The following is a 12,652-nucleotide window of genomic DNA, read 5'->3' as shown; positions in this document are numbered from 1 at the left end:
GGCCGTCATCAGCCGCATCACTTCTTCCCCATGATCGTTAGCGCCATTACGGCTATTGTGAGTCATAATGGCAATTATCTTAGCTGAGTGCGAGCTCGGCCGGCACCAGGAGGCGGCCGAGGTGCTTTTAAAGTGCCGCAGCAGAGCCTCGTGAGCAGCAAACACAAACAGCAGGTAAACGCTACCAGAAATTAGCCACAATTAGCTTAGCTGCTGTGCCTCTCCTTCTGTGGTTTTGTCAGCAGGCTCGTGTTTAGGAAGACGTGTGGTGCAAAGGTTCACAGAGATCATGACAACTCTCAGCAGAGACATATCCTTCACTCGTGGGAAAGAAAAGTTTGTACATATCAACTACCAAGCATGACAGGAAGAGTAATTGTTGTTTGCCCGGCAAAAATCCCCAGGCTAGTCAAGCGATCCGTAAAGGCATTCTAAGCAATGGAGCCTGTTCAGCCTTCTTTGCCTGTGCATGTGTGAGAGTGTTAGGATATGCACTTGTTTTCATTGTCACAATTACTGTCACAATCTCCGTGATCTCTGATGGTGTGTGAGTTGGATGGTGTGTGTTGATATAGCAACAGCTCTCATCCACACAGGCAGTCTGTACAAAGACAGACACATTGATACTTGCATTTCTTTGCTTCACATGGTTACTTAAAATCCAGAGCCAGGTTAGGCAGAGCCACCAACGGTTCACCCATGAACAGTCCACAAATATAAGTGGCGCTGAGGTCCTGACTGGTGGCACTGTGGTCCTGACTGGCTGAAGCCTGTCCAGAAATCCAAACTCCATTAGAAAGCAGTGGAGGTGCTGTATGTCCACTAATGACTTACTGATGTAACTGTAATAGTGGTGTCACTATAACAGGGGCGTCTCTCCATTAGGGGCCGGAGGGGCCCGGCCCCACGAGATGTTACTGTGGAGCAGTGCACGACATGATCAATAATTCAAACAAATAATACATATACATTTTCTTCAAAAGTAATATTGTTGTGCCTTTATTACATATGACAACATTGTTGCTGACCAATATAGTCCAAAAATCTTCTGTACAATCCAGTAGGTGTCCTAGCAGTCTTCATTTGGTGAGCATTTATCAGTGTGTGTCCAAAACAGTGAGCAGCTTAAAATACTGTGCACATGTTCAGTAGCCTACACTTCCATCAATCGTGTTGGCCCCATGGTGAGAACATTCAATAAAAAATTAAAGATTTGTACAGGTCTATGGTATCGGCGTTGCTAAGCAGCTAGCCATAGCCTGCTAGCCACTACTACAAGTAATAAGGATTCCCCAGAATTGCCAAAGAAATATTATGAATCAAGTCAACAATTTAATAAATGCTCAATTTAGTACCTTACCATTAGAGCAAAAATAGAAGATTAAATGTTTGGGACCACACCAGCCAGAGGATTTTTCAATCATTCAGTCTGGATCAGGACAAATACTGCTCCTCCAATCCAGGGAGGTTCAAGAGGAAAACATAGCTAACTGCGAGTATAGGTAAAAACATTCTTCTGCTTTCCCTACCTGCTCTTTGTACAATACGTGGACTACAAAAGGATTTGAAACGTCTTTTGGAACAACTAGTCAAACATGAAAGCAATGGTTCACATGTTGAAAATGCTGTTAGACTAGACTTGTTTGGAAGGGCTAATATCATAACTCAATTGATGTCGCTCACAGAGGTGCTATTGAGCTCCACAGTCAACAAACAGAAGAGAACAGGTATGTTCTTGGTAGTATAAGGTGCATTTGTGTTTGGATTTATTGAATAAGTAGGTTTGTGTGTAGTTCCACCAACGAGTCACATAATACCCAGAGTTTATTGTGCCCCACCAGGCTTTCTGTGTCAAGGACGCCAATGGACTGTTATACTAGTGACTGTAATACTAGTGTTACGACTGTAATACTGGTGGTGTGACTGTTATACTAGTGAGTGTGACTGTAATAATAGTGAGTGTGACAGTTATACAAGTGGTGTGACTGTTATACAAGTGAGTGCGACTGCAATTCTAGTGAGTGTGACTGTAATACTAGTGGTGTGGCTGTGATACAAGTGGTGTGACTGTAGTACTACAGGCAAAATGCTAGTTCAAAAACACGGATCACATTTGTCTTTCCCCACTTCAGTTGCTACACCTTGCTAAATACAAGCCCAGTCTGATCATATAGAACACATAAAATAGAAAATGAAAGCTACATGAATCAAAGGCTCTATTTGAAATGTAAAGAAAGGTCTGTCTCAGCACAGACTTTCCAAATGACAGTTGTTCTTTTGTTCCTGTCAGTGGACATATTTCTGTAACAGTGAATCTTTTTCATTGGACATTCATCTTTTATCTCCTTTTTGGTGGTGGTGTGTTATCCTTTCTAAAGAACATCGAACACCTTGAGTGTACAGAGTGAGAGTACTGCACGCATTTTCAAGCACTGCTAAAGAAAGAAAGAGGAACACGGGCTACAAGGACAGTCATGCTCACATCACCGGATACAGCAGATGCCATTGAATGCTGCAGGAAAGCGTAATTAATTGTGCCAGATTAAGATTAAAGCATGCTCCCTGAAAAGCCAGTCTTCCACCCAAACAAATCAGAAGACAGCATAGTAAACTGTGGGCTGATTAACCCCGCCATCTAGCAATGGTCATGTGCAGCCGTGATGATGTCTGCACCTCTTGGAGGATTACAGTCATTATTTGACACTGTATTAGACACACGCAGAAGCGCACACACACACACACACACATACACACTACTGCTTGTGGAGATGGCAAAATACACAATGTGTATTCATCTGCAGAGAGAAATCTATTCATAAAAACAACATATTCAGAAATTCAAAATGTCTTTCCTGTCAAGCTTAGAATGTTGATAATCAAAACATGTCTCAACCTTGGTTAAAGACCTTTTTAATTATGAATGGAAGATTTCACAGTATGGATTAACTGAACTGGCATCAGCAAGTTAACATACCTAAGGCTGGAGGCATTTACCACCCAAGACCAATATACTGGAAATAACTCTAAAAAACATAGTATAGATACATAACCAAGCATCCAAACAGATGAGGCTTTGCAGAGCCAAAAACCACTGATTCCACTTCAGGGCTTGGGAAAGTCTGGTCAAAGACCCGAAAAAGAACATAGGAATGGATCCAGTGCTTAGACGATTCTCAGAAGCTATCGCCAGAGCTCAGAATCTTCCTATGGGTTCCATTTCCATTAAACAAGTCGTGGGTATTGAATGCACTGGACTAAGCAGTGCCAAAAATAAGCATAAAATATCTATTTACCTACTTCCGGTTTTCAAACCATTGTTCGTGCGAACATCACGGTTTGCCATACTGCTAAACGAGTTATTTATTCATTTTGAAAATCGTTAAAATTTCAGATATATATACACATTCTTACTGGATATATCTACACATAACTCTGATTCCAGCAACCTCCACGAGCCATCAGAAGACCTTTACCACCTTCAAAAACATCAACGTACAACTTAACCGAAGCTAAGTATTTCATCATGTCTGAGTCACTTGTTGCTTGTGCTGAATGTGGTATGTATAGTTACCCTTCTTACATCGGTAGTGGTAATTTTGTATGTGAAAAGTGTAGATTAAGCGCATCCGGGCTCTAGAAAGTCCTAGAGAGTCTACAGCATCTAGTGTAGCAGGCCCGGTTGGCACAGCCGTAGCTAGCGAGCTCCCAGCTCCAGTATTAAGAGCCCTCGCAGTGAGGCAAATGGATGACGTCTCGTCGGCATTGCCATAGGGCTGAGACCGTTCAGCTCAAGTTCAAGTGTCAAACAGGTTTGCCCCACTCAGTGATACACCGGCTGAGCAACCTGTTAAAAGAGCTGTGGTTATAGGAGATTCACAGCTCGGACACATGAATATAGTGACCCCTGTAGAGACAACAGCAGCCATAGTCAAATGTATCCCAGGGCTAGAGTTTTTGCGCCTGACATCAGAGTGCTGAAGGTGCTGGCTAAATGTAAATTCTCAACGAGTCATATACGTTGGCACCAGTGATGTCAGACATTACTAAAGATATCGCCAAAGAGGTGTGAGAGTTAGCCGGGACGATGTCACACCGACTTAATAGTGGTAGTGTAGAAGTAGTTAATGGGGTTTGGCAAACCAGAGCCTAGGCCAGGCAGCATACACAGGGTAAACCGACCGTCTGTGAGCTGCAAGGAGATGTCACCTAGGTCACACCGGATTGAAACTGTTCCTCAAGTATCAAAAAACAGTTCTCGTAAAATTTGCATACAAAATTTAATCAGTGTTAAATTCAATAATGCTGCCACTGAGAATCATTAAAATCTTAAATTAAGATTGCTAAAGATAAAATCCCTGTCATCTAAAGCATTACTTATTAATGAAATGATTACCTACCATAATCTATGTATGCTTTGCTTGACTGAAACCTGGACTCGGCCAGACGAATATATGGCCCTAAACGAAGCGTCTCCCTCCAGCTATAGATATGTTCATAACCCCCGTTGTTATGAACAAGGGCACCTCAGTCATGGCCTCAGATCTGGGAATCGAACCCACATCCCTTCCGGTCACAAGACCAGTTCCCTACCACAGGACCATGACTGCCCCTGACATATGACTGCCTATATCAGACTGACATATGACTGATATAGGCATCTCTCAAAGATCTCTTTAAGTGTAATTCTTTCGAAAAAATCTCATTCTCAGTGTTAAATGTATCATTAATCAACAAAGCGACACAGTCGTTTATACAACGTCTTGGTACAACGAGCACACACGTAGTCTCAAACAAGCTGCGTGAATCCTGGAGCGTAAATGGCGAAATTCTAAGTTAGAAGTATATAGATTATCATGGAAAATCAGCCGTATTGAATATAAGCAATGTATCATCTTTGATGCTGTCATAAGCAATGTATCATCAATGTATCATCACCTTCTTATGGCAAAATCCTCAGACTTATTGGCTTGAATAGAAAACCAATACAGAACTCCTATTTAAAATTGTATCTAACTAGGAATTATGATCAAATCGAATCCATAATTTCACAAAAGTGCAGCGGTAACATTTTCATGAAGTTGTCATATCTAATGATAAGATTGATCAAATTAGGGAAAAAATAGGTAATGCACTCTGATAGCTGTCTGGTCAGCTCTGATGCTCTTTTGGAGTTTCCTCAATTGGTCGTAAGAAGCTTATTTCATTGGTAAAATCTGCCAAGCCCTCCACATGCATTCTAGATGCCCCAACTCAAAAAATCTACTCAAAGAATTACTGCACAGTAATGTAGAACCTTTGGCTTACTATAATTATCTATTCTCTGAGCCTAGGCTACATCCCCAAATCACTTAAACTTGCAGTCATCAAGCCACTGATTAAAAACCCTGGTTTTAAACCCCAGGAACTGTCCAACTATAGACGAATCTCTAATCTGTCGTTCATTTTCAAAATTCTAGAGAATGTAGTTTCTTCTCAACTCTCTTCTTTCTTAGACAGAACTTTTATTAAACAGAGTTATTTCAGTCTGGATTTCAACCCCATCCTAGCACTGAAACTGCACTGACTAAAGTAGTAAATTATCTCTTAATGTCCTCTGATAAAGGACACGTTTCTTTTCTTATACTGTTAGGCCTTAGTGCTGCTTTTGACACCATTGATCACAACATTCTACTGAATAGGCTGGAGACACTCATTAGCATAACAGGTCAAGCACTCTCCTAGTTCAAATCCTACCTGATAGATTGTTACCAATTTGTACTTGTATGAATGTTCAGAACGTACAAAGGTAAAATATGGTGTCCCACATGGATCTGTATTGGGCCCCATATAATTCTCATTGTATATCTTACCGATGGGCACAATCATTCGTAGGCATGGTATTAGCTTCCATTGCTCAGTTGTATATATCTTCTAATCCGGATGATGTCAACACGACTCCCAAAATTGAAAACTGCGTCCAGGACATAAAAACTAATTTTCTTCTTCTAAATTCCGATAAGACTGAGGTGGATGCTCTAAACCAGGGATCGGCAACCTATGGCACGCGGAGGCATAATCACTGGCACGTGACACGCTGGACCAGCATCAGCAAAAAAAAATTAATAATAAAAAATCTCAGACAGAGAGCACGATCCTCCAATCGAAATCGCTCCTCAACGCTCTGCTCGGCGGAGGCGTTTATACTTGGCGATCGTTCACACCCCCCCAAACCCCCCGGTCAACAACTTTAAACTCGCTAGTGGCACACTCATTGACTGGACATGTTAAAGTTGGCACTCCATGTCTCAAAGGTTGCCGACCCCTGCTCTAAACAGTCCCTAAAGAAACTCCAACTTGTACAGAATGCTGCAGCTAGAGTTCTAACTAGGGCTAGAAATCACACTGGCTTCCGGTTAAATATCGACTTGATTTAAAAATTCTTCTGTTGACCTATAAGGCGTTAAATTATCTTGCTCCACAATATCTGAGTGAACTCATTGCATACTATAACCCATCTCGGCATCTGCGCTCCCAAAATGCAGGATTTCTCTTTGTTCCAAAAATTAGTAAGACTACAGCCAGAGGCAGAGCTTTCTCCTTTAAAGCCCCTGTTATGGAATAGACTTCCACATCCAATCCAAGATTCTGACACAGTTCCAATCTTTAAATCTAGACTTAAGACTCACCTATTTAATCAAGCCTTCAGGTAATATTCTACATGTGAAGGTGTGGAGCTTGGGGGGGGGGTTCAGTCATTGAGTTTTCTGGTAATCTGAGATGTTGATGCTGTCATCCAGCCATGTCATGCGTTCACTCTAGTGATACTGATTTGGGTGGAAATCAATGTCTCAGTGAGCCTCATGACTGTGGTCACCTCCAGGCCCCTCCCTTTAATTATGCTGCTATAGATAAGCCTTCTGGAGCCACATTCTAATCACTGGCACGTGAGCTATGTATGTGTGTTTAAATTGATGGCTGTCTAAATTGATGTTCACATATCAACCTGAATTTTATTTTTTTGTTGCATGGTTCTACCAAAGACAATTCCATACAAGTACCTAGGAGATGGTCTGGCTTGCCAGTGGATGTGCAGATGCCATGGTTGGATGTGCCATTGCCACAAGAGGACGCGTTGATGCCAACTCCTACCTAAGGCTCACCATCTGCATTGAAGGGAATGTGATTAGTTGTCCTGGAAACTGAACTATAACTATAGACCAATATTTGAACTATAAATATGCTAGCAGGCCGCCCAATGCAGGATAGGTTCCTTTTTGAGTCTTTGGTTCTGTTCGAAATAGCCTACTACATACTACTGGCGTACTGATCGAGCCCCAAATCAGTATGCCGTATGCAGTATGTGACCAAAATGAAATTTTCCAGTACGCGAAACATACCCGGATGACCTACTACTTCCGCAAAATATTCCAGTACACGAACAGAGCTATCTTTGTGGTGTACTGCATTCCATCATGCAACGCTACGTTCACGTGACCCTGTAGTATGCTTTGCTTATGTTGCATACTAGAAACTGTACTGCATACTACTACGAGGACCAGTATTCAGTATCCAGTATATACTGAGTCCAGTATGCAGTATCCAGTATGTAGTAGGCTATTTCGAACAGAGCCCAAGTCCTCCCAAGTTTTCTTCCTAATCACGGCCATCTTAGGGAGTTTCTCCTTGCCACTGTCACCCCATACGATTGTAAAGCTGCTTTGTGACAACTTGTTATAAAAATTGATATATAAATAAATTTGACTTTGACTCTGATATTTACCTAGAAGACTGTGTTTACTTGGCGAGGCAATGCTGAGTTCAGGTAGTTTGCTATTTGCAGAAAAGATTGTTTACTATCTACTATCTATATTTAAAGCCCACTTTTCACATCTACAGTACGGTATAGTTTTTGTGTATAATAACATATGATTGTATGTGGTCTTTATGTATAAGTATACTGTAGCGACGGTGAAGAATGAGGCAGAGAATAAGCCATTGCTCTTGCTTTTTCTTTTATTAAAGAAACCTCACTTACATCAAACAGGTGTAAAGGGAAAGAAGGGAAGCACACACACTAGGGGGGGGAAGAGGGGAGAGGGACCATTCACACACACAACACACATTCAGGGGGGCATTAACTAACCATGCGCTGCTGTCTGGGGCCACACAGAGGTCACCTATTGGCAGGCGCTACATGGCCCCCCTCAAGAGTCAACCGCCCCGGTGACCCACAGAGCCCGGACAAAGTCTCTCAAGTTGAGCAGGGATCCTCCTGGATCGATGGGATCTCTGGTGGGCTCTTGGTGGCACTGGACTGGCTGGTTCTGTGTCTGGCCCAGGGTGCGAGGTGTCTTCAGGGGGCTCAGAGCTGTGAATTCGTCACTGGCGGGACCAATATGGAGCGAGACGGTCCCGGTGCACCACCACGATGCACCTTCCTGACCGCACCCAATACACCACTTCCCCCAGTCGGCTCAGGATTTCACAGGGGCCCTCCCAGTGGGACTGGAGCTTGGAGCAGCGCCCCTGTCATCGTCAGGGGTTGTAGAGCTAGACCTGTAGCCCGGGGGCAAGAGGATCACCTTGGCACTGGGAATCGTATGTACGTTTCTGCCGACCACAAGCATCCCCCTGATGTTGAGCCAGCTGATGAGATGTCAGGAGGTGCTGCTGCAGCTACTGCACATACCAGTGTGACTGCTGGTCTCAACTGTCTGCCTCAGGTGGGGCCCTGAAGGCCAGCTCCACGGGTGTGCACAGCTCTCTGCCGAACATAAGCTGTGCTGGCGTGAACCCTGTGGTTTCCTGCACTGCTGACCTGAAAGCCAACAGGACTGTAGTGAGATGCTGGTCCCAGTTGTGCTGTGAGGATGGCCAGTTCAACGGCATTCCGGAAGATGCCTCCTAATGTTCATGGCGGTGTACACTTGCCCGAATCGCTGTTGTAGTGCTCCCGTTAATGCCTCTAGGTCGTTGTGCTGCTCCGCAGGTAGGTCCACTAGCGTTTGGAGGGCTTCCCCTTCCAGGGCCAAGCACAGATGCAGCACTGTCTCCATAGGCGCCATTCCATGCAGCTGCACGCGGTATAGTTTTGTGGTAGCGCGGACTCTTGACCATCATGGCACGGCCGTCTGCACCGTCGCCCACAGTTGTTCGTGCTCCAGATTGCCTCACCATGTGCCTCCCTGCGCTGAAGCCATTGGGGCATCTAGTTTTGTGCTTCAGGTCTTCCTCACCTTTCATTCCATCATCCGATCGTAAGGTTCTTGACATCCTCCAACAGCTGTTGGTATCCGCATTCTGGACATCTTCGCTTCTGACACCAATGTAGCGACGGTGAAGAATGAGGCAGAGAATAAGCCATTGCTCTTGCTTTTTCTTTTATTAAAGAAACCTCACTTACATCAAACAGGTGTAAAGGGAAAGAAGGGAAGCACACACACTAGGGGGGGGAAGAGGGGAGAGGGACCATTCACACACACAACACACATTCAGGGGGGCATTAAGTAATCACACCCTGACCTCTGGGGCCTCACAGACCCCGCCCAGAGGTCACCTATTGGTAGGTGCTACAATACTGTAAAACGAAAATTGCAGGAAAAAAGTAGAAAAATGCAGACAAAAGTTCAACCAGATCAAAGTAGGCATGGTAATTAAGATACTACCCTTTCTGCCTTTGACGTTAATTCATCTCTCCTTCCACCTGAAAAACAAAGGTCAAAAAGGTACTTTTTCCAGCCCCATTCTGCTGGTCATCCAGGAAAGAGTACAACAACCTGATAGTTAATAAATGAGATGTTTGAGGATGGAGACATGGAGTCACTCTACCTCCCACCGAGTCTGCAGGATTGAGGTGGACTTGCTCATGCCTGGGAGAACTCCTATCCAGTCTGACAGAGGACCACAATGATGTTTACACATGAATCCAATTTAGAGTGCCAGCAGGAGACTAAAAGACCTAGCATCTAATGCCCTCTCTGTTTTTACTCAAGGTCAAAAGTCAATTTGAATACTCAATGCTTGGCTTGGCTCTTTCTATCACTTACCAAGTGAGCAAGTGTAGCAAATTAGCTTTGCTGCTTTTAATACCAGACACTGCGGACTGTAGCTGTTTATTTAGAGGAGAATGGAATGCATTAATGTGAGACTGGTCTCAACCTGCTTCTGCAAATATAATTAACCTTTAAGATTTGATGAGATCGTTTCAAATTGACTGAAAAAAAAAACAATCTTAGAGAGAGATATTATGCCGAAGACACAATTTTGAATTATCTGAATACAATGTGTCAAATTCTGTCCTTCTCCTTGTCATGTAAATAAAGTATCGTTACTCCATCTGGGTCCTGCTGATGGTTTGGCTTTTATGAGAGGCCAACAGGTCATTCATCAGTTTGGCCCTGCTGAGGAGCACCCGGTGCCTATTGTTGGACTGACAGTCCCTTTGAGTGACAGGTAAGACCCACCAATGATGGACGAGCAGCAGGGGTTCCGTATATCTCCACTCTGCTCTGTCTGGGGGTACACTTTCCTCCCCTGGGCACCTCTCTTAGTTTGTCCCCCATGGTCTGGGAGAGCTTCCTTGCCACATCTACCTCAGTTGGTGCACGTGGCGGGCCATAATGAGCTGTAGTGAGGGGTGGATGTAGGAGGACTTGTGAACACTGTAGGCTCTCTTAACAAAGGGGTGCTGCCAGGGGTGGGGGAGTTTTCGGGCTGAGTAAAGGGGTTGAGTGAAACACTAAGCACTTGCAGAGAGAGGGGGGTGGTTGGGGTTGGGGTTGGGGTTCGTTCGTTGCCCTCTGTTTAGCAGGCGCCTTCACAATACTGTGGCCCTGAGGAGCTCGATTTGACAACGGCTGCCGTAGAAGAGGGCTGTGAAAAGACTCAATGCACAAGAGCAATTAGCCATCCAGAAAGCCAAGATCCATCTCCCAGCATCTCCAAAGACACAACTCCTATTCATCTTGCACTACATACCACTATGCTTTTGTTCCCGCCTTGGGTTAGATTCTTTGTGAATGCAATGGCCTGGTACATTCGTCTAAGTGCATTGTTGGACCTAGTCAGGCCTCATGAAAAGAGGGGCACATAAGGGACATTCAATTGATGTTGCTGCCTGTGGGCTCCTCAGGGTTCCTCGATTACAGCACTTACTGTAGATGCCTGCAAGGTTGAAGGGACCTTGGCTTTCACAAAAAGAAAAGATGAATAAACAAATCCTGGGTTAAAACAATGAATAGTCTTTACTCATACTCATGCAACATCAAACAAAGTATTTTACTAATACTTTGATGTTGCCTTGTGTCATCTGGTAATGAAATATGCGCCAAGGTTGCCACAAGTGTAAGGTATAAATCTAGGACTCGTAAGAAAACAACCAAAAAAATTAATCATAGCCTGAAAAGCTAGGAAGCATCAAAACACAAACATAACTTACAGACCTTTCAAGTAAAGCTCACTGTGAAGAACAAATGAGAGCCTTCAAAGATGCCTGACACAGAAGCCTTAGTACTGACTCTCAGCCTCAGTTGTTTACATTGCTCAGTAGTTTTGCTCAAGTGGCAAAATATTTTAAATACTGCAAAGCTGAGCTGAAAGATTAAGCAAGTGTGCTTATATATAGGCTGAAAACGTATGTAACTGCAACACCCATTCACCACTCATTTGTACCTACACTTACTGGCCACTAGATTTGGCCAACACACCATCTTATGTTATCGTTTTCATATGTTATGGATGGACAAGTTCATACTGTAGGCCACTAACAACTTATCAGTTATTCTGAAGCCTGATCATAACTAGAATAATGGATGACCTACTATTGTCAAAACATCAGTGACTGACATGGCAATGGATGCTGTGCTGGTCTTAAGAGTGTCAGGTACAGCAGGGTAGCAGCAGTCCTTGTGTTTCAAGGTCACTCTTGCACTAAGACAATCCAGCATTCAGAGGCCCTGTGGTCAGAAACTGACTAGTGACTGAGACTGGAGAGTGGGTCCAAATTGTTCAACCCAATTTGTTCATTTCAACAGATGGCCTATAGTCCACACAGCCTTTCGCTGTTAATGTTCCCTTAATGTTTCCCAGCCATTAAGAATCAATAGCATCAACTGGCAAGTAAGCAGACAAGCTCTGCTACTAGACAGCACTACTAACACTCTAGTCATCATCATGCTCACACATTAACATGGCGGCTACAAAAAGGGCAAAAGAAGAATCTGATTCGGACGCCGTGTGCTGCTCAGGCAGAAACGAATGAGCACAGGGCTCCGCCCAACAATCAAGAGCTCAATAAGTAATAACCGTTCACCTTGGCCAGTTCCAGGCCATTACACCAGCTCTGATGATGACTCAGGGGACACTGCTGAAACAGCAATCACCCACAGATTGCTGAAGGATCACGCTGACGGGGAAGAAGAAAGAGTGTGTGTGTGTGTGTGTGTGTGTGTGTGTGTGTGTGTGTGTGTGTGTGTGTGTGTGTGCACGCGTGCTGGGTGGGGGGGCAGAGTGATGGAGAAAACGAAGAGGATGAAAAAGTAGTAAGACTGAAGAAGGAAGTAAGAATTAGAGTGGGAGGAACGAGTTATGTGAAAGGGAGAGATGCTGGTACAGGTATACACATATATACAATCTCATTTCATCAGTCTTACTCTTAACACATTGTCAATGGTTC

The 12,652-nt window shown here is 43.9% G+C and overlaps 1 long non-coding RNA gene across 1 annotated transcript in view; it reads right to left on the bottom strand.

Moving 5' to 3' along the window:
• Positions 1–12,652, bottom strand: part of LOC143522851 (uncharacterized) — a 79,769-nt gene that overhangs the window by 50,188 nt on the left and 16,929 nt on the right. The gene's annotated exons all lie outside the window — the stretch shown is intronic.

The sequence above is a fragment of the Brachyhypopomus gauderio genome, chromosome 9 (genome assembly GCF_052324685.1).
Source record: "Brachyhypopomus gauderio isolate BG-103 chromosome 9, BGAUD_0.2, whole genome shotgun sequence".
Classification (NCBI taxonomy): domain Eukaryota; kingdom Metazoa; phylum Chordata; class Actinopteri; order Gymnotiformes; family Hypopomidae; genus Brachyhypopomus; species Brachyhypopomus gauderio.
This window is presented reverse-complemented; position numbering and strand designations above follow the sequence as displayed.